Genomic DNA, 23285 nt, shown 5'->3' on the forward strand with positions numbered 1-23285 from the left:
GGACTTCTGAGAAAAGAGTTCCCTGATAAACACTCACCATGTTTGCTACATTAAGTAGTACTCATAAAATAAGTTAATCCTGTAAAGCTTGGGAAGTCAGAATGATAGCGTGATTCAATGCAATAACTTCAGGAGCATGCCGGAAACAGACCCCATGTCTCATGAGCTACAGTGGCTGACACAGAAAAGAGAAACTATTTTCTCTTCTTTCAACTATCTGCAGTTAATGAGCAAGCAATAGGACTGTTGTCATACTGGTTTTGGCCATTTAGAAATCTCCTGCCAGTCACAGACTGATGGCATAGAGACATTTTACCAAATCAGTGGAGAAAATTGATATTTCTAGGTACATAAATGCTGGTGAGTATGTCCTGTCTTAGCTGCCTTAGTAAAGTGTCTAAAGCTGTCTGGGATGAGTCTGGGAAAAGGAAGCTGAATTTGAACTTCAGGACTTAATTGTAGTATCCCAAACCCATTATTACCACAGTACCTGCAGATAAAACTGGAATTATTCTCTCTTATTTGCAGTTCAGTCATACCATTTGAAGTCCAGCATCTTACATCCCGTGCAAGTCTCTGCTTATAGTTGCAGCAGGGATACAGAGGTTATAGCAGGTTTACCAATGCACACTTAAAATATCTAGATTCTGGTGTATTCCTAAAAGATGTATGCAGGTTTTCACTATCTTTAGTGACTCCCTTAAAAATGACACACGAACACACAAAGATTAATAATCTATGTGTAAAAAATCATGATATTACAGTCATACTGAGAAAAGTGTGATTGTGGCAAATTATTCAAAATTTAAGCTGAAAATATATGCTGAAAGTATTTATGGTGAGTGGAGCGCATCACTGCCTTGGTTACATGGAATTACTGTCTCAGAATGAAAACTAAGTTGATTTTTCTATTACATTTCTTTCTAAAACCTACAGTAATAGATCATTTTAGAAAAGCTAAGGTTATCATAGTTGAGAAAATTACACCTCATTTTTACTATACCTTTAATATACCTATGTTTTACTTCTCTTTACTTCTTTACTATGACTACATTTCTACATATTTAGTGTTTCACTAAATGATTGAAACCACTCAATCATCAAGTGACTGAGATCAGGGTCGATAGCTTTATACAGAGAAATTAACTTATTTCTGTTACTATCCTGAAGACTAACATTGCTAAGGAAATAAAATTGATAACAAAATTGATTGCTTAATCTCTTCCCCCACAGCCTTTCCAGTTCACAGAAATAACACGCTGATCATCTTTCTACACATGGGTCTCTTCTGACTCAGTCCCCATTGGAGACTACTGTGTTTTCTTCTATCAAAAATTCTAGCATCTAATGAGGAAAAAAATGGCCCTGGTACGTTGCTTCACACAGCTCAGAAGTGCTGTAAAAGATAGGAAGGGATGGCATATCTGAGAAATGAAATAGCAGCCAGCAACCTGTGGATTCCTCTTGGCTCTGGTCTGCGTGCAGGCATCTTGGCAGAGGCTCTTGAAATACAAAGAGTGAATTTTTAACTTAAAAGGAGTTGCAGTGTGATCAGCAGGGTTATCTTAAACTGCATCAGACCAAGGCAGTAAAACAGATTAGGGCTTCTGTACCTCATGCTGAAGCTGTCAGTAGAAGGCTTTGTGAAGACAAATAAATCATTATTGCTTTAGGTGGGCCACAATTTCTGGAAAGGGAGGCTGAACAAGTTTCCTTTTGATGAATGCAGCATATACTGTGCTCTAAGGTGACCAGCAGTGTTCCTGGTGAAAGGACAAAGTAAATTATGATGCAGTCCAATGAACTAACGTCATGCCACAGCAATATACTGTCACTCACCAGGACACTGGCTTTGAGCAATACTTCATTTCCCATGCTCTAGGCTGAGCTGAGATCACATGTCTTTAGTTTTTGGATTGCTTCAGCACTGATTTTCATTCTGTTGTTATTCTGCCAGCAGGAGTAAATAATGAGACAAAAAGATGCCAAGTATCTGAAAGACAACTTCAGCTGCAGTATGAGAAGTCAGGGAGCAGAGAAGATAATGTGTAATTAATTTTGTTAATACACAGACTCATTCAACTTGCCCCTGAGTACTCTTTCATTATAATGAATCAAAATCCAGCACATTTGGTCAGGAGAAACCTATTTTTGTGGCAGTGTTGCTAAATAAACTAAAGAACCCAGTCTGCTTAATGATAAGTGCTTTTTTTTATGAGCACAACTTCTATGATCCTTTGGGCAAAGGGTGCTGTTATGGTGACACTGTATTCTCACTGCTAGTGCTGGACATCATACCTCTTCTTCATGTCTACATATCTGTCATGTAATACAGAAACTTGTTCCTATAGTGAGCGAGATATAAAAAATTAATCACTAATCCTGGAAGATAGAACAAGCAATCACAGAATCATTTGGATGGGAAAACCCCTTAAGATCCCCAAGTCCAGCCATTAACCTAACACTGCCAAGTCCACCACTAAATACCACCCTTAAGTGCCCCATCCACTATGTCTGTTAAATACCTCCAGGGATGGTGACTGAACCACTTCCCTGAGCAGCGTGTTCCAAAGCAATGATGATGTGGAATTCAGGATGGAAAGAAAGAACAGTCTTTGATATTTCTTTTCAAAGCAGATGATATTCTTACGCTGACTGATAGAAGATGTTGGCTTGACTGTTAGATTGCATCCTTTTGTGGTATCTTCTTTAATATTCTGGGTGAAATAAATTGCAAGGTCAGACATTCTAATGAATTACATATCTATAAACTCTGTTAAAATTAATTTAAACATCATTTACCCAATAAATGAATGTTTTCCATAAGTTCCTCTTATCAGGTGGTCTGTGGTCTAAGGGAGGGGATCTAGGTGGAGGAAAGGCACATCTGGGAAAGAGCAAAGGGCATCTCCTGTGGGATCAGCTCCGACTCTGGCAGAGACCAGAAGAAGATAAAAAGGTTGGGGAAAGCTAAGCAGACCCAAATCACAGGCTTGGGACTTTTGGCAGCTTCTGTCCCTCTGACTACCCCAACAATTTTCTACTAACTCTTTTTGAAGACCCCTTGCTTAAGGACCTCTTCATATCCCTTACCTCATCCTTTTGTGAACAACTCCTTGAGACACCTCAGATTCTGCACTACTCTATGCCTAACAGGAGTTGAGTGACTTATGAACCAGAAGAGACTGGTTCCTGTACCTGAATTTCAATGATAAACCAATGGAATTTGGTGTCTAGGTTCCCAAATCACTAATAAAAATTAGTGTGAATTGATTCACTTCAAACCATTTGAAATATATACATTTATTTCAAGAATTATACATCAGGACATCATTATTAACACATTTATTATCTTATTTTGCAGATCCTGGCCAAAAAACAGCTTAAAGAGTCAAGAACTTGTCAAGAAGCAGCTCTATTGACCATGCCTTCAGAAATAGTGAGAGCATTAAACATAATATTTTACTGGGAAAGGCTGGAAATGCAAAGTATTTTTGGCCTGATACAGTGAATCATTTTCTTCTTTGTTATGGCAAATAAAGGCATCTCTATCAAAATAGATCATCCCTCAGGCTAGTATATTCTGCTTTTCTAAAACACATGCCCTTCTTCCTCAGGATACATTTGAGTGTATATGAAAGGCAAACACAGATGAATCAGATTAATAGTATTGGATCATGTCAGCCTGAGATCCTGCAAGGATCAGCGCTTGCCAATAGCCGGCCACAGTCAGAGTGAGAACATAAGGCTCCCATTACCCCCCTCCTGCCCTGAGCAGATACAAATCTCAGATGTGTCAAGTGTGTGTTCAGTGCTGGTTAATCATAGGGAGAGCAGCTGCTTCGTCAGTCTCATGCCTGACATTGGTACAGCACCAGCCAGGAAAAAATATTTCTCTGCTCAGAATACCATTTCATGTACTTAATTTTAAAATAATTTCTGGGGCTATCCTCCATGTTAAATATTTCCATGGCATCCTGAAAGCCTCCTTTTTATCCATCGGCTGAGACTGATTTCAGTCAAGTTTTTCTTTCAATGTTATATCAATGTTTCTTGATTAAACAGTTGCATAGGAACACCTGTTTTCATATCTCTCACCTATTTGTCTGTAACTATTTTTCTGATATTTGATATATTTGAACAACAAAACAAGCATCATCAATTCAGGTAATACCATATGGGAATATCTTCTTTAACCATCCACATAGTGTGACACACATGCTCAAGCATATTGATATATATACAGATAGCTGGGAGAAGAAAATTCGGGATAACTTGGATAAACCACCAGTTAAATTTTTGGTGTTCTTGCTGATACATTTTAACTACTAGCAGGCAAGGAGACAGGCTCTTGAATATGCAGTTATTTGTAGAGCTATGAAAATATGTCAATCACACATTCAACAGATTTAGATTTTTTTGACTTTTAAAAAAAATTTGCCATTTATAATTAAAACCAAAGATGTGTTATTTGACGAATATTTTGTAAATATAAAAAATGTCAATAATAGAAACATGGAATGGTTTGAGTTGGAAGGGACCTTAAAGATCACCTAGTTACAACTGCACTGTTGTGGGCAGGGACAATTTCCACTAGACTGAGTTGCTCACAGCCACATCTAGCCTGGCCTTGAACACTTTCAGGAATGGGGAGCCCACAGCCTCTCTGGGCAATCTGTTCCAGTGCCTCACCATCCTTACAGTAAAGAATTTCTTCCTAATATCTAAACCTGTCCTCTGACAGCTTAAAGCCATTCCCCCTTGTCCTACCAATACATGCCCTTGTCAAAAGTCACTCCCCAGCCTTCTTTTAGGCCCCACTTTAGGTAATGTAAGTTGCTAGAAGGTCTCCTTGGCATTTTAGTCTTTGTGTACTAAAATATATTTTAAAACCCTCACAAATAAGGTTTTCATGGTATTTCAGTAATCATTGTAACATTCACAGCTACATTCCAAGACATACAAAACACAAGCATTATATGAAAACATTTCACTTAAGCTTAAAAAGCCACCTCTTATCATTAAAAAAGCTAAACTAGAAAAGAAAACAAGTTAAAGATTTAATATTCTGCAACTATTTTGGGTTTGTAACGTGTGAAACAGACTTTGTATATACAGGACACAAACTAAAGCTATGGATAAATAATAGTTGCTAATCTCAATTGTAAGTGAAATGAAAATGCAAGTATATTTTATTGTTTTCCATGGAAACAATAATTGCTTATTTATATCTTTCTATTCCAAATTACTCCTTTGAATACTAACCAGTGATATTGATCTCTCCTAGTAGTTCAGAAAGCAAAGGATTTCTTTATGTAATATCTGTTTTCAAAGCTTACCAAAACCTAGAAGTAAAACTGATGTTAGAGAGCTGGCTTTTGTAGCTAGATTTTCTGTCTAGCTAACGAAACTGTTGACATAGTGTCAGTCATAAGACAAAATTGCCAGCTTTTCTGTCCTTGAGGGGGAGTGTTTAATGAAGGAAATATGCACTCTGAATAAAAATCCCTCATACTTTATAATGCAGCTCTGTAACCAAACTTATTGGGTATGCCCCAGTATGACACGGAAGAACTATGGACACCAATGCCCCAATTGCCCAATTTTTCTGTAAGTCCTCCAGAACAAGTTCCCATGCTTATTGGTATCCAGAGACATCAGAGGAATTAGTATTTGCTGTTGGGTCTTGATTTCTCTGCTCCCTCTCTGCTGGGTTTCCACCTGTATGGAAGGACATTTCACTTCTTTCACCTTGTGGGATGTACTTGAGTGATCTTGTGGGAAGGATTCAAGACATGCCTCCAGAAGCTCTGAAGAAACTCAGTCATGTGATTTCACGGGGCTAACACCAGGGAAGCAGAGCAGGGCAATACTTCAGTTTTCACGAAGCAATGTCATTTTCATCAGCACAGAAAGCTTCACTGCTCCTGTACAGAGACTAACACGCTGACCATCATGAGTAGGAGTCCAGTGGAGAAATAGTTTGATGACAGCTTCAAAGTCCCAACTTGTCAGCTTTTAAACTTAAAAAATTGCAGTCTGGTGATTTATAGTAAGCATAATGAGAACATAAAAATGTTTTCAAAAACATTCTTCTTTTGAAGAAAACAAATCTGAGACCTTCGATCAGCAAAGCTCTTCCCTTGCTGACCCAAGTTCAACATTACAGTCTTTACAGAACAAGAATACATGTTCAGTAGCAAAACAGTCCTTGGTATGATCTGTCATTACAGATGAAAGACCAGAATCTCAGATTATTCTGTTTGTAGACTTTAAGCCTAAAACAACAAACTATTAAAAAGTCATTTTAAATGCAAATAACTCTGTAAAAAAAAAAAAAGCTAAAAAGCTATCATTACTTTCTAGATGTACTTGGCAAAAGCCATTTAATGCAAGATGAGATGTTATTAAATATTTATAGAGAAGAAACACCCATATTCTCATGAAAAGGACAGTATTTCTGTAATAATTGCTAGAATGAAATATAATTTCTGGTTGCTAAAAAATCCCTACTAGTTCTATACGTTAATATTAAGATGAACTACATATTCAATTACAGTGCAAATGACAATCCAAAAGTGGCATGCAAAATCTTTCCCCCAGGAGTATCAGTTTACTTTTTGGATCATATCCAAAACTCTCAAAATTCTTTGAAATTCTTCCTATTGATTTCAATAGGGTCAGGCCCCTATAACATTATATCACTCTACATGTTGTTGAACCTAGTATTGCTCAATTGTTGAACCTGAGGGTCAACAGTCTGATAGTTTAGTATTTGCCTTGAAGAGATGTTTCCATAATATTTTCGTCTTTTTCTACCACCAGTTTTATTTAAAAGTGCCACTTTTTGTTGCTCACTTTCATTCTTTTGCCACAGTTGCACAAAACTGATGTAGGCAATTTTTAATTATGAAAGGCTCTGCTTGGCAGAGTACCATCCCTTCATTCCTTCATAATGCACCACAGGTTCAACCTCTGACCAAATTAGTAGCAGTAATATAACTAAGAAAAACAAAACCATGTTCAGATAACTTAAAACATAATCAAACCTATTCATTAATTAAAATGCATCAATTGCAAAACCAAGATTTGATATTCAACTTTCAGAATCTCCTGACATATACTCATTTAATTTTTCAAACTTAACATAGTATTAAGTTTCATTTAGCTTCTTCCTCTTCCTGAAAGCTCATTACAAGCTACATTGTCATTCTTGTGTTCTGTTTTTCAAGTATACTCATTTGGATATGAGTGCAAAGAAATCCATTGCATAAAAAAAAATTTAACCATTTTTCTTGAGGAGAGATATACTTGGGAGAACAATGAACAGTTATTTTTCCACATAGGCAGCAATGTTCTATTTATGTTAGTAAATTCATGTGCATGTGTAAATGTAAATATGATCAATTAAATTCTGCCAAGACCCAGATTATATTTCAGGGTGGAGCTGGGGCTGACAGTGGGAAGATACATCAAAGTTCTGTCAGCAGCTGCTTGTGGTATCCTGATCTTCTGGAGGAAAACCAGGGTGATTTTATCTCCCTGCCAAAATCTTTCATCATATAAATCCAGATTGGTGCATACATTGCAAACAAGGGGAAAGGTTGGTCTGCACAGATCTATGATTGTTAATTCACCCTTGAGGTAGTGTGTCTAACAGAGGAATAAAGTGTAGCTGGTTCAATCATTTACAAATTTTCAGAACTATTATCATATTATAACTAGCATAAAAGGGATTTTTCTTTCTCCTTAGGGTTAAAAATTAATCTTCTATTAAATCATAAATGTACATACTCATGAAGAGAAATTTGCTTGACTATGTTTAACATGGAGAACACTTCAATGACATTTTAAGACTTGCCACTATATTTTTCTTTTAAGATACCCATGCAAAGAACACCCTTGTGATCTATGAGTATAAAACTGCATTAATTTATTCAGATTAGAAAAAATAAAGCAGACAAATCTCAGACTTGATCACTAGGCAGTCATTCAATAGCTAACAAGATTGAAGCCTTTTGTATGTAGCATCTCAAAATACCAGCCGGATCTCCATTTAGGACGTCTTTCTAAGAATTAGGTTCATCTTATAAAAAAGATAAGAAGTGTAAAATTTCGGAAACATTTTTGACATACTACTGGAGGCAGCATTATGTTCCTCATGCAACAAACCTTCCAGAATCCTGTGCAATTGTAAATACATAGAAAAGCTGTCTTTGTTGCCTCTTGTGTGAATTCTGGCCACACACCCAAAAATGTTGTGTAGGTTTCATGCCTGAAAACAAAGGTTATCTGTCTGAATCTCCAAGTACGTATAGCGGTGATTCAGGAACAGCAACACACACCCAAACCAAAAACAATATAACAGAATGTTTCTGCTGCTTCTAGTAAAAACCCTAAGAGTCCAAACTTAATTATATGTCTAATTATCTGCTTATCAAACTAATAAAAATCTTCATCCAAGAACATGGAAATAAATAAAGTAAAACAAAAAAACAATACAACAATAAGAATGAATGTTTAATAATACACCTGAGTTTCCAAAATTCATTTTGAAGGGAAAGAGCTGGGAAAGGGTTTATTTCTACAGCCTTGCAGTAGTATATGACAATAGCTTGAAAACCTAAGGAATGTGATAATAATGCTTAATTTTATAAGTAGTGCAATTGGAGGTAAATATTTAAAGTCATAGCTGTCAGTAGAACACTGGATAAATGTTTTAACCCTTCTGGTTTTGATATTTTTACTTTTCCATTCTACCCTCTAAGAATACAGTTCTACCACTAAGCACTACAAAGAAAACCCACAAATTATATGAATAAGGGGTGGGTTTGGATTTATAATACAAATAAAAAACTGCTAAAGAACAGCATTCAGACTCAAGCATTTCTTTGCAATGCAAATCCTCTGCCCCAACAGCCACACACAAGTGAGCAGCCATATCACAGGTAGAGCTGCCATTATACAAACCCAGACCATGATCTTTTTAAACCATCATAAAAGATATTCACATGGTGTGTTTCAATATGAAATGCCATAAAATAACTTTTGCCTCCTAATAATATCCCGCTAGGATGCTGACAGCATTTTACCTAATTTTTCTCTTTCTCATCTAGTGATCAGTAGTCACCAAAAGAGGTGACTCTTGCAATTTTAGAAATTAAAAAAAAAAATCAATAGACCACATAGGCATCTAATCAGAGCTATTAGCTAGTATAATCAGAGATATTAGCTAGTATAAGTTTTTTACATATAATTCTTCCCTGCAACAGGTAATGGATTGTATTAATACTGAAAATGGCATATTAGTAAAAAAATACTAGATTTTACCAAAACTATTAAAGTGAGTGTGTGGTTGGGAAAATCAGTTTTATTAGTATCTGAATGTCATAATGCTTTATAATACGTATTTTTTTGTTGTACAGTGGTAAATGAAAGGTAAAATAGAAGTTTCTAATCTGGTCTATAATATCAATGTCCTTGCATTTAAGTCACTGTTTTTCCTTTTACAGAGACAAGAGTTCAGTCATAGTGAGCTGGCCAATCCTTTAAGCTGCAATTCCACTGTGAGTAGTAAATTCTGTACAAATGTGCAAATTTTAGGGGGCATGGGGGAAGATTTCTTCCAAGATGGAAAAATATGTAAGGCATTTTTATTTCAATTAAGCAATAAGTAACACAGTTTCGATGACAAAATTTATGTTTGAAATACCTGTAAAATAATCATAGTAATTAAAATGTAATAGCCATCATATAGGATCCAATATATATAAAAAATTATAGTAGTGCCTTATTGCAGTCTGGTGTCCACCTGTACCGAGCAGTTATGTAGCAGGAACCTTGCTGGGAGTTCCCTAAAATATAATAAAACATTTTTATTAGCACAGGGAATTCTGGACAGATGTCAAACTGGTCACAGTCTCTGCAACTGAAGTGTTTCCTGCAGTAAAGAACATGAGTAAAGTACTGGGGCTAAGGTGAGGCACTTAAACCCAAGATTTAAATAATGCAAAACTATGTGCCTCTGCTGCTGATGTGTTGGGAAGCACTTGCATTTCCCATATGCCAAACTTGCTTCCAACACCTGAACACCCAATTATGTACCAAGGGCCATGTTGCCCAGGAGGCCCAGTGAGCTGAGACTTTGCACAAACAAGCAGTCTACCCAAGTTTAATGTGATGTCTGCTAGGTTTTTGAAACCATCTTGCAAAATGGGAGGCTACATTGTCCATCATGATTCACAATGGACATCTCAGACTCCTGCTATGTGAAATTGCTCTTTTAAGATAGTGCAATGACTTTAAGAGAATGAAAATGGGTCTATAAGTTTTTGCTTTCTCTTGGGCATAAGCCATTCTATTCCACGCAGTTTAGCTGAGTGTCTTGCTCTCTGGGGACTGATTGGTTAGTGAAATTGCTGGTAGGAGCAGTAAAGTGATTTCTCCTTCTTCTGTTTACAATGACTCATTTTGCTGAAAGTGATAGATCTGGTGTTAGAGCCACCTCACTTTTCTTCAGGACAACTGAAGGGACCAGAGAGGAGAATAATCTGAATTTAGCCTAATCATTAATTCTGAGGTGCACGAATTTTTTATAAAGATAGCTGATTTTTTCATTCCAATTGTAACATGGTAGGTTTTCACTAAAACTACTGACACAGACACTCTGCTACTTTATACAGCTTAAAATCCATGCTAAGCCAGTAGCTCATTTTTACACAAGAAGTTTGGTGGGTTTTTTTGTAGAGTTCTCTGAAAATGCCACTAAATGCAGGAAAATCTCAAGATTTTTCCTGTCTTCTGTACATCTGCCGCATATTCAGTGTGATGCTTGGAACAGCACAATCTTCTTGACAAAGGGCTGGGAATACATATTTTTACTTCAATTAGCACTTGATTGAAAACAGCCACAGTTGTTTTCCTGTTGAGATGCTGTCTCTTCCTAAAATGGTGGCCCTGGTAATTCTGCAAGCAAATATAACTTTATTATGATGAATTATCCCATGTCCAGAATTTAGCACCATGTTTACGTGTGTGTACTTTCCTGGTTCTTTCTCTTACCCAGCAAAAGCCTCAGAGACTCTTCTGTTGAGTACTCTGTCCAGAAGAAGGGACTCTATTTTAACAGCTGACAGTTGGTGGGTGGATACTGGGCTCTAATAGAACAAATATATTTTGAAAATTCCCAAGAAAATACTAGTTCAGACTGACTGATATGAAAAACAATTTTTAATATTGTTGAATCCCTGGAATTTAATTTTGAGAATTCCCAGATGTTTACATATAGTACTGCAGGAATGGTGCTTGTCTTGTGTGGGGACTGGGACAGGTTTATGTGAGGTACTTCACAATCTGCTAGAATGTGACAAACCCAACATTGATGAGGGTTAAAAAAAGTTTAAAAAAAATGCAAGACAGAAAATAATTAGAAAAGGAGCCAATGAAGAGATCACATAAGCTTTTCAGAGCAAGATAGAAACTCAGTGATGATGTCAGAACAAAAACCAAAATATCATTTGCCTGTCCCAACAAATCTTGTTCAGGTTATAATCCAGCTGACTCACTGCCAAGCATGCCTTATATTTAGCTTGTCCAACTGAAATGCCCACATTACAAGCCTAAATAGTCTCACTTTTCTTTAAATTCTCCAAAGAATAAAGGCCTAAAAAGAACTGGGATTTCAAAGTACCTTGTGGTAACAGAAGCAGAAATATTTTTGTTACCCTGATACCTCCCTATTGGTTCCACATGGGATTTATAGTTCACTTTTCTCAAAAATTTCAGCTCTCCCTGAGTATACTGAGATAGAGTTATTCCATGCTGATTAAAATAAGCAAATGACCCAAGACATTTATGTAAAGGGGAGACAAAAGTGTGACTGAATTGGGAAGGTCATGGAAACAAGACAAAAAAGCTATAAATCTATTTAAAATTATTATCTAATGAAATATTTATAACTAAGGCCAGAGTTGAAGAAACTTATACAAATATTATAATTTTGTGCTGCAACAGACATCCATAGGTGCTCCTCTGAGAAACCAGAAAGATTGTGTCAGTCTAAGATTTACATTGTTAAAGTCCATAAATTACACTATTGAAACAAGCTTTTTAATTTACTCTTTTCCATCCTACTTCTGTTGCTGGGTACACTGACTGTTTTTCTAGTGAAACTTAGTCACATAGTACAAATATTAGTAAGCATAATGTGAAATATAATGAAAATATGATCTAGTTATGCTTGGCTCCAGTAGACTAAAGAATATCAAACATTATCAACAGAGATTTTCCTTTTATGGGGGAATATGATACAGTGGTAAAAGAAGGCAGGCAGGACGAGTTTGAAGTTATGCTAAACTGGCTACAGCAGTTTAATTAGGGATTTGGACATAAAATGGTTTTTATTAAGTCCATTACTATTTTTAGCAAGCCCTGTAGCTGTTAAATTAATGTGATACACAGATGTTTTACAAGAATGAATTATTTACTAAAGCATGTTTACTATTGAAGCACAGCAGATTTACTGCCAAATAATGCTCCCTAGCTGTTTTAAATGTCAATAAGTAACAGCTATGCTTTTGCTGAAGTTTATCACTTCTGTTTGGGCTGCCGAAAATTTCATAAGGTGACTAGAGGCCTTCAAGAACTCTCTCGTAGGAACAAGAGTCCAGATGTTCATTCTTTCATTCAGCTTAGCTTCAGTTTTATGCAGAAGCTTGCATCAAGAGTGGTTTTGAGTCCCCTACTTTGGAAGTGAGGGCTTCCTTAGATTAAGCAGCAGTGTCACACTCAGCTCTCCTAACTGATCCTATGCTGAAGATCATCATGGAGACAGGTGTGTCTCAAAGCTCAGTTTGCCCTCCCCTCAGCCATCACAGCTCACAGTTACATCAAACCACAAAAGGCAGCTCCAGGAAAGGTGCTAACAGAGTACCAGAGTTGTGTTGAATATATTCTGTTTCGCTGCCCATGCTACAGTGTCAGTAATGTGCAGCAGAAGATGAAGGCACAAGCCATCACCTTTACAGTCATGGCTAGATTAATCTATTTAAGCCCTCATTAAACATGTGAAATGTATACATTTCATTTTTGGTAGTGCAGTTTTATTGCAATGTTACTAGGCAAAAATTAATAATATTGAATTTTGCCTCTTCTGATGATGATCATTTTACTCAGACACAGTGCTGCAGGCTTAGGAAGTTTGTGAGTCTCAAAATACTGGAGGCTGTAAGAATACTAATGACTAAATCATTGACTGAATATATCCTATATCTTTTCTCTATTCTTAAATTTCTCACCAGACATATGGTTTTGGCCTTAGTAAAGGCAACAGAGTTTGTGGAGGTGAAGTCAATGGGCTGTCTGTTCTTGGCACATGAACCTCTCCTTTCTTTGACTGAGAAAAAACACAGTGACAGCAGAGAGATCAAGAAGTGCTTGGCAAGTAGGAATCATGAAAAATAATGAAAAAAGAAGACAAGTTCCAACAAAGGCCATAGAAAACAAACAGAACCAAAACCACAGAACCTACCACACAGCAGGAAAGTATTTCTCAGTTGCACATCATAACCACACAGAAGACAGGAGACCTATACACACAAATTTTAATACCTGAAAGAGTTAAGAACACCTAAAAGTGTCTATAATCAGTCATTCTTGGAGCCAGGATGAGGTATGATCTTGAGAGAATTTAATGGTACTATCCGCTCTGCTGCAGAAGATTGACTTTCCTTCTGATAAATAATGACAACGACACTAACAGTACTGTGAGCTGGAAAAGTTGACCAGGAAAGCAAAAGACTTAACCAGCCATTTCAGGATGGGCTTTTGTGAGAAGCAGAAGATAAATAGAGACCAAGGAAATAATTATGACCCATCACAGCTATAATGATGAAAACACCATACTAAAAAACAAACCACATTTCTTGACCAGTAATGTTCCATTTCGTACTTGCTGCATGGATGAACATGTACTCCCTACTAAGTTCCTAAATGACATCCATTACCATAGTTTTAATTTCACCTCAGAGATTATATCCTACTTTACTGGTATTAAAGATCATTACTGAGGATCCAGCCTGTGAGCTGTGGAACACGGATGAACTGCTGGATAGTGTGATCTTTCCATGGCAACCACCCATCAATCACAACACAGCTGTGCAGAATCAGGAAGCACACCATGACTACACCCGTCTTGAGTGTGACTCGCAAAATGTGGAGGGAAGAAGGGTATATTCCCTGCCTTCAAGAGAGCCCTAGGTAATTACTTACCAACTGAGTTACTTCAGTCAAATTTCAGCAATTACAAAGCAAGAATCCATATCAAATTGCCTTAGAAAAGTGTGTGAAATCTCATGAAAATTACGTCATCACTGATGGAAAATAAGATTCAATATGATAACGAGTGAAATACAACAAGCTAATAACTCTGCAGTTTAATAGCTCATACTCTGATCTTATATAAATGCTGTCCTAGAATTTAACATACAATTTATTTTTCCATATTAAAATGTGATTAACAAAGTTCTTTTAACAATTTGTTCTTTCAATTGGAATCAGAATTCATATTTGCCAGTTGCAGTGTCTTTTAGAAAGTACTATAACAAAAAAATGCAAGTATTTGTAACCTTAGATGTTTTATACTTATCTCTTTGCTCTAGGTTGAAGGCATAATAACACTGTCAGTTTTCACAAGCAGTAGCTGCTCTTTTCACAGCAACCAGGCAATGGCAACTGCAACTGTATTTCCAAATTAAGGAATAAATCTTTCTCCAACCCTCCATACCTGACACCTGCTTAGGACAACCATTTCCCAGTTATCTTTACCAATTTGAGGTGCTGCAAAGGCATAAGGTAGTTTCTTTTTTCAACCCCACCTTCCTTCACCCTTTTTTTGAGTGAAGCTATACTTCAAGCAGAAAGCTAAAGGCTGCACATTCTTTCCACATATATGTACCATTAACTGCAGCTTGTTCACAGAACAAATCAACAATTTCTTCATCATCTTTTCTCTCCTGATGGGCACTTCCAAAGGCTTTTCTTTCAACAGCACTATCTTCTGCGTCAGGAAGTCCAGGCATTCACCTTCATTCCCCACTTTTTCAGCATCATGACACTTAATCATCATAACATGGCTGACATCATCTGGATCTCGCCATCATGCAACTTGAAAATGCCCAGCCCTGGGAGCAGGAGCAGAATATTCTGACTTACTTTACAGAAATTGCAGGGCTGTAAAAGGCATTTTAAAATAATGTAGCAAACACTGAGGGAGAGTTTTAAAGATTTAGGAGGACCACAGACAAATTTGATGTTTTGTCTCTCTGTTTATAGTGAAGGTGTAAAAAGATCTGAAAATAGATTACAGTGTAACTATGTTTAAGTATTTTTATACATTTTATCTGTTATTTGAAAGTATCCTATGAGACATGGAAATTAAATTAGATGCTTTCTTTCCATTTGACCTCACTTTGTTCTGACTGTAAAAATGGTCACTAATATGCTTGATTCTACTGATTCCTTTTTGTAGGAAACAAAGAGATCAAACTAAGTTACAATGCACTAAGTACAAATCTACTCTGTTGCTGAGGTTGTTCCATTGAAGAGAGAAAGCATGCAATTGAATGGATCATATTGTGTAAAGCAGTCCACTTAAATGGAACTAATTCCCAAATCTCAAACCAAAACTGAATGATTGTACTATAATGTTTATTGTATTCAATTTTATGGAAACTTTGCCAGATATACATTGTAAAAAGCTATTGTATATGATAGCATAACATAAATGAGTCAAATCTAATTTGGACAAGGAAAACCAGAAGGATGTGTGATGTCTGTACTGAGTTAGTGTATCTTATGCACAGGGAGTTTTCTGATTTTGATTTTCATGAAAATGAAATCTGATTCTAAACATATAAAAGTAGCCAAGTTAAAAATGTGTTACCTTGGCCGTACTGTACATACAGCTTTGGGATGTAAGATTTAGCCTTTAAATGCTCAATTGGGATCAGGAGATCTTGCTTCATGAAGAAAATCATGGCATTTCTTCCCCCTCACTTTTAGTCACCCCATTTCACTACAGTTCAAAAATATTGTCAGCTGAGAAAATCAGAAAATTTTATTTGTGTCTATTGTTCCTTTTTAAAAAAATGAATTCTTCAGAAATGCTATTCTGGTACATTATTTGTAAAACAAGTTTTCTTTAGTACATACAGAATTAGTAAATCTAACAAAGATAGATTCAGTGGTCACACTTAAATTTATGAATTAAGATAAATCAATTCACCAGATTAGTTTGTAATATTTAGCATTTTTACAGTCCCTTCTATGCTCCTACACTCACACTTCAAATTCCCAAGAATACATGATATTCTACAAACACAGGCAAAACTACCTTAATGTACTCAATCCTACAGGATTGGAGAAGAAGTCTTAAATCATGAAGTCCAGGAACAGCATTGTAAAACTCTTCTATATTTTCTCAGCTTTATCGAGTAGAATTGGCTTATTGGACCAGACCTGTCAGCCACCAGAGCAAACTGATTTACCAGATCCCCTGCAAAGCATTTGTACCCCACATAGCAGTAATATCCTGTGGCAGAGCCACGCAATTGGCTGGCTGGAGCTCCATTGTATTAGAGACACGGACAGCATTGTGACAGGGCTTTGGCAAGCATGAGATAAACATAACCTTACGATAGCAAAGACAGAGCTGAATGAATGAGAACAGAACAGAAGAATTTGGCAGTGACTCAGGTGAAGCTGAACCTTAGAAATAATGTAGGTTACCCCTTTCCTTCTCTCTCCATGCAGGAGAATTGTCACAGAAGTGTCATACCAGTGGGTTTGGCCTAGTTGCTTCTCTAGTGCACACGGTGCACCTAGGGGAATACATTCAAATTTCCCAAAGGCAGGAGTTACATGAAGAAAATAGAAAAAGAGTAAGTAAGACGAAGTAACACTTTACATGTGCTTCTTAAATCCTTTCTGAGTTAGGCCCATGAGCTTTATAAAGGTGAGCAATAAAAGCTGGTGTTGTTGAGTATCCATATCCTGTACAGCATTCTTTGACGGGAGATAAAATGTTCTAGCAATAGAAAATCAAAACAAAACAATCTTGACTCAGAGGATTTTTAAAATTATTTTACTGGGCCATTTGCAACATTTCATTGCGTTAATAGCAGAAAGAAAAACATAATTTTCACATTACTTCCTATTGGTTTTCATGATTTTGTCACCAAAACCATGCTGATGCCACCAGCATTTCTATTGCACTCCACTATCATCCAGCTTGTGGCACTTTCTGGGGGGCCAGGTGTCTCCAATTTGGAAGAAATTATTAAAATCTGTTCAGCTGGTTCTGCATCAAAGAACTCTATAATTGCTTGGTTCTAGGGCTTTCTGCCATCTGAGGCTGAAATGGCAACCATCTGTTAAGAATTCCTCCACTGAATAATTTTATTAATATTCTGAAGAACATCAGGAAAAAAATCTAAAAAAACCTCCAAATCTTTCTTAGTTATAGCATGGTTTTGAATGGAGCTCTGAAACATGCATCTCCCAGTATTCTTGTTGACAAGTTTCTGCACTGGTTGACTGTGCAGCAGAAAGAATGGTTTGCTTACCATGAAACATTACTACTTCATGCTAATGATCATTCAAAGGAAAAACAACCATTGTTTTGTTATTATTCATTCATCAATATAATGCCTACAAGGTGCTGAGAGATCCACAGTTTAAATGAAAATAGAATTCCTGGTCTAGAAAGCATAGGACTGGAAAAATAGTCTTTTCTATAAAAGTTTTTGGAAAATAAATGTTCACATTCTGCTACCTAAATGTTCACGGCCTTTGGACCCTTTCTTTGTTCTTCTGTGTGCTCTTTTCATGAAATGGAGTGCTTAGTTTCTCCAACCCTCTGTGTGTTTTCCCACTTTTATAACTGCTGAGATCCCATATATATTCTTACTAAAACTTCATTTTCAGACACTAACTTCCATTGTATTTAGCCACAGTGATGATTATATGAATAAATCTAGTATCATAACGTATATATGTACAGGAATTCTGATTTCTAGTATCTGTAAAATGTACACTTTGGGTTTTGATTTTGCTGGTGGTTTGGTTTTGGTTTTGGGTTTTTTTATTTGTGCTTGGGGAATGGAAGGGAGGAGATAGTATCACTCTGACAGCCATACAATATAACTTTTCCTCTTGAAGACCCTAAAGACTAAAAGAACTATGTGTGAGTGGATGACTTTCCAGGTCCTGAGGAACAGAGGGACTGAGTTAACCAGAACTTCAAAGGATGTCCAGAGCAAGGGTTGGAGTGAACTCTCAATCTGGAAATTCAGATTTTTGTGTTCATCACTGCAGCCTCTTCAGCTTTTTTGTAGGGATTCTCTTTGTCATCTCAATAGATAATTGTCAACTCTATCTCCTCACATCTGGAGAAACCAGCACTCTGCCACCACATTCCAGATGTCAGGCTCTTAATATGTGCTTTTATTCCCAGTTCTCCTTGTCCCAAAACTATGAAGGAGGCTAGAATGTTAGAGAAAGTGACTGCTATATTTGTCATGTTTCTATTTTAAAAGGTAGGACAAAATGTTGGAATAAAAGCCAGAAGATTGTGTTAGAGTGAAATAGAAGACTTCTAACTTTTTTTGCTTACCCTTATAAAGCTCATGGGCCTAACACAAAAAATGCCAGGAAGAACATGTAAAACATTACTTTTAACTTACTGGACAAATCAAGTATTTTCACCCCTTCTACCACAATTTTGTCTTATAGAAGCCTTAAGATAAAGTAGGTTGGAGGTGTGCTACAATGACTGCCTGCCTTGCACTTTTGAAGCAGGAATATATTTCTTGTCCTCTACTTGTACACTGAAGAGCACAATACGGGCTTGACTATGAGTTTGACTCATTTATACTTTATCCTCTAATGCATTATTTCATTATTTCAGAGTTGCTTTTAAGTTATTAGCACTTAGATATATATGAAAATAGGAAAATAGGAACTTCAGTTTTCATTTGTCTTTAATCTGTGCCTGAGTCATTACCGACCCCACAGGAAGACCAACTGCCCATGTACTATATGTGGATCTCATTCCTAGGCCCAGCAATATGGTAACAATTCCTAGAAATAATTCATTATCTGATGCTTTTACAATGCCTTCCTTTCATATCTTTGTACCATCATTAAGCCATCATTAATTTCAGGCAGAGCCTTGGTCAAATGCAGAGCCGTTCTCACTCTTCCCCTTCTGGTGCAAGCAACAGGGGATTCAAAGTGGCAGAGCACCCAAGAGCTGTGAGACACCCACAGACAACAAAGGGGATGGGATGAATACCCCTTGGCTGCCAGTAAGATGATAATCTTCTCATAGAGGTAGAACAAAATGCTGGACTCTCTCATGTAGAACACTGGTAATCTCTCACTACAGACAAACAGATGGCCATGAGCATGTGTTTTCAATCCATGAGTTTTATGACATTTGGAAAGTGTATTTTATTGGGGATTGGGGAACTGCTTTATTCTAAAGCTCCTTTTCTTGACAGAGGTCTCCTTACCAGGAGAGTCCTGTCTCCAATTTCTTCCCAGAGCCCTCTGAACAAACAGCCTTTTCTGTCCTGCCTTCACTTCAGAACTCCCAGCCCCTGAGAATCTGTCTGTGAGTTGATGCCCAACAACAGCAGACCACTCTCAGACAGCCCCCTGAGTTGTGGTCATCCCCAGGGATGGACACTTAGTGATACAGCCTTCAGCCCTCCCACCTCGGTGAAGCATTGCCTGGGGACTGTGCACTAAGCCATGTACTTTGTTAATTCATTAATGTCCTTTAGTGGCTCTTAGATCATTGTGGTAACAGAATTACTGTGACCAAGAATGCTGTTTTACAGCAAAAAATAAAACTGGAGCTAAATTGAGTGTGACAGTGACCATAGAGAAGAATAACATTGCTAATGGAGCTCTTGCACTGCTCAGATTCCACAGGCAACACTGGGATTGTAAAACAAGACTTAGTTTGATTTTATACATAGCAACAACATCAAAACTGACAGAAACAAGGGCCGTGAGATAGAAACATACTAAAACCATGCTTGTGTCCGAAGAGTTTTGATTAATGAACAGAAGACAGGAGGTCTGAAGCGATAGATTCAGTGCTAAGGTTAGTAGCAACACTGTAACTTAGCCAAATATGATTTTCTCAGCTCCATTTTGGTTCTAGTGAGGAAATGCCTTGATGCCTTGAGAGGCCACCTAAAAACAGAGACTAGACAGGAGCAAGGGAATAAAGGTAAGCATTTATTTGAAAGGCCTTCAAAGGTACCCCCTGGGGAGCCAGAGGCTACTGCCAAGATGGACCCCAAGGTGGATGACAGGTCACGAGTTTTTCACACTTTCATAGGTTTGGTTCATTTGCATATCAGGGTTAATTCTCCAATTAAAGCTCCAGTTTAATGATGTAACTTCCCCTCAGCTTGCCCCCCTCTCAAAGGCTTTTGGTTTATACTTTTTGGGCCTAGGATGGTCTGAGTGTCCTTGGAGAGCAAGCCTGGAGAGGCTTTTTTATGTCTACGTAGCATGAGAGAGCAGAAGTAAACAGGCTACAAGAAACTTCAGAGTTACACACTAGGCAGTACAGGATTTGAAAAATATAAAAGTTAAAACCTAAGGCATCAGAAGCCTTTTTTCTTTGCTGTTGTTAAATTTAGGAGACAGTACCAAAAGAAACTTCTTTATGGAACAGTGTTGTCACAGCAAGGAAAACTGTATGGTGGGCACTACACCAGCATGCTCAGCCCTTACTCAACCTTGCCACCTTCAGAGCATGCCATCAGGGACAATGGACACAGGAGTGCTGGAAGCTGGCACCAGCAGGTGTTAGAGGGCAGAACACGAGCATGACTTTTAAGAAGGAATCTCCCACAGCAATACGGCTGGGAATGAACCCAAAAGCTGTCAGAGCTGTTTGCAGTGAATTAACAGAAGTCACATTAGTATCCTCGTTTGAATGAAGCTTTTTGCAATACATAGATCTTCATTATGGATATTTAAACCAACAATTATAACACTCAGGTTCAAATCAAAGACCCAACATACTGGAAGATGGAAATGAGGGAAGCAAAAACTGAGATGTTCATTACTCTAGTGCATAATGTGGCATGTAAATACTTTCTCCATGTAATCCCTTTTCATAATTCAGAGAATACTTTAAGCTTGCAATAACAATTGCCAGGATAATAACCAGGCAGCACATAGAACATAGAATAAATACTCCTTTCTTTTCAGCAAAGATTTAGGTAGAAAAAGATATATCCAGTAGCAATCAAACCAATTGAACTTGTCAGACAGGTAAATAAAAACAGTGAAATTAAAAGACCATTTTTCTATTCTTAATATTGAGCTGTCAGTATCATCAGAAAAAAAAAAAAATTATAAATTCCAACTTTAATAACATCCAGTCATCCATGAACTGTGTTGGCACTGGTAGTATCTCTTTTGGGAAGAACAATAATCTCAAAGATTCAAACTTGGAAGTATTCACAAAATTCTGCTCAGAAAAATATATTTGAGATTTAAATCCAAAGGAAAAAGAACACGTGAGAGAAGTAAATGTAGTACTCATAGTTATGCATGCATAATCCTATGTAGAAACTCTAATACAGAACACTTGCACACTTCTACAGATCGTTTAGATGAAAACTTCCCCAAGGGAGATTTCCAACTCCAAAAAAGCATCCACACCCCTCAGAAAAATCTGCCTCAGAATATACTCAAATTCAAGGAGAAATCCTGTAAAAATAGCGTGCCATAGACTGATGTAACTCATCATACACTCAATGGGAGCAAGAGGAGGCATAAGTGAAACTGTCTGTAAAATTGAGTTTTTCCAGGGTTATTTTATTGCTTGCACGCTTGCTTTTATTCAAACAAAGAAAAGAGTAAACTGGAAGGAAGAGAGTATTCTGATAAACTCCCTCTGAGAGACCTAAAGTTACTTTTTCTTTACCTTTACTTTCTAGGTGTCTAAGCTTTTTTTTCCTTCTTATGACTGAACAGGCTGCCACTCTCAGGAGCTGTAGCTCTTCAGTGTCACGATACCTCCAATCCTTGGCTGCCTGCCTTCCTGGAAATATGACATAGACAAGTAGCCCGAGAAGCTACTTCCTTGGGAGAATCCTGGCTTCAATGTCACGGCTGACACATTTCAGCAGAATCAGCAGTATCCAGTAACCCTCCACATCAAGTTAGAGCCAGATGTGACACTGACACAGTAGAAAGCCATCTATCTTACTTAGAAATCTTTCCACCAATGTCTTTCCAATAAATACTTCATGAACCTGTACTAGATGTGAAAAAAGGTGAACGGGTTTTTTCTGGGCATGCTTCCTCAAAAACTTGTACATGTTCATTTTCTTTAGTGTACTTGCTGATGCTGCCTGCTAGTGCACCAGACTATAAATAAAAGGGCACAGTTTCATCAGTGCCATCACCTCCCTTGACTTGGTATTCCTAGTCTATATGACTGTGACTCAAATGTGAATAGGAATTAAAATCAACTATGCCATTCTTCACAAGGTCACAAATTCTTCCAAACCTTGTGGTTTTATTTCTTCATTTTGTAAACAAATTCAATATATCATTATGCTTAGAGTGAGTCCTTAAAATCACATAGGGTTTGCAATAAAAAATATGTGCAAAAGAGTATTGTAAGGAAAGTTGGTCTGTTACTACTAGATCCTGTCAAAATAAAGCCAAACCACTAGAAAGCACAGTACACTAATGAGATTAGTCCAGTGTCAAGGTTTCTGCACAAAACTACACAAAATACCAGAACAATGTGGTGCTAATGTGATAGTATTGCTATTACTGTCAGTGCCGTATGGATGCCTCATAGTCCCAATACTGTCATGGCCTTAAAATATGAAGGTTTCATTAATGTGTTCCTTGAATCTGTAACTTTACCCCTTAGGGATTATCTTTCACTCACTGGAAGACCTTTTATTCTATACATATCTGAATTCCCTCAATATTTATTTTAATTAAGCTTGTCTTGAAAATGAAAATGAGAAAGTATTTCTGTCTTTAATTATAAGTATTTACTTGACACTATGTCAGCAGAGAAATATTTTATGGTAACATAGATTTTGTCACTTTTGCTAAAAATTTAATTTTACACTGGCCATGTATGGTTACACCTTCCATGTCTAAGTGGTAATACTCTGGGTAATACTCCTATTTCTTATAAGCTGGTCAAGGAAATTATGAACAGATGGAGA

At 37.1% G+C, this 23285-nt stretch overlaps 1 long non-coding RNA gene across 1 annotated transcript; it reads left to right on the forward strand.

Annotated features, from left to right (window-relative positions):
• Positions 1 to 1025: 1025 nt before the first annotated feature.
• LOC116454635 lies at positions 1026 to 18586 on the forward strand. Its single transcript, XR_004244154.1, has 4 exons — positions 1026 to 1368; positions 3365 to 3439; positions 9513 to 9566; positions 13299 to 18586. It is a non-coding gene; the product is annotated as an uncharacterized LOC116454635 (long non-coding RNA).
• Positions 18587 to 23285: the final 4699 nt, after the last annotated feature.

The sequence above is a fragment of the Corvus moneduloides genome, chromosome 1 (assembly GCF_009650955.1).
Source record: "Corvus moneduloides isolate bCorMon1 chromosome 1, bCorMon1.pri, whole genome shotgun sequence".
Lineage (NCBI taxonomy): Eukaryota > Metazoa > Chordata > Aves > Passeriformes > Corvidae > Corvus > Corvus moneduloides.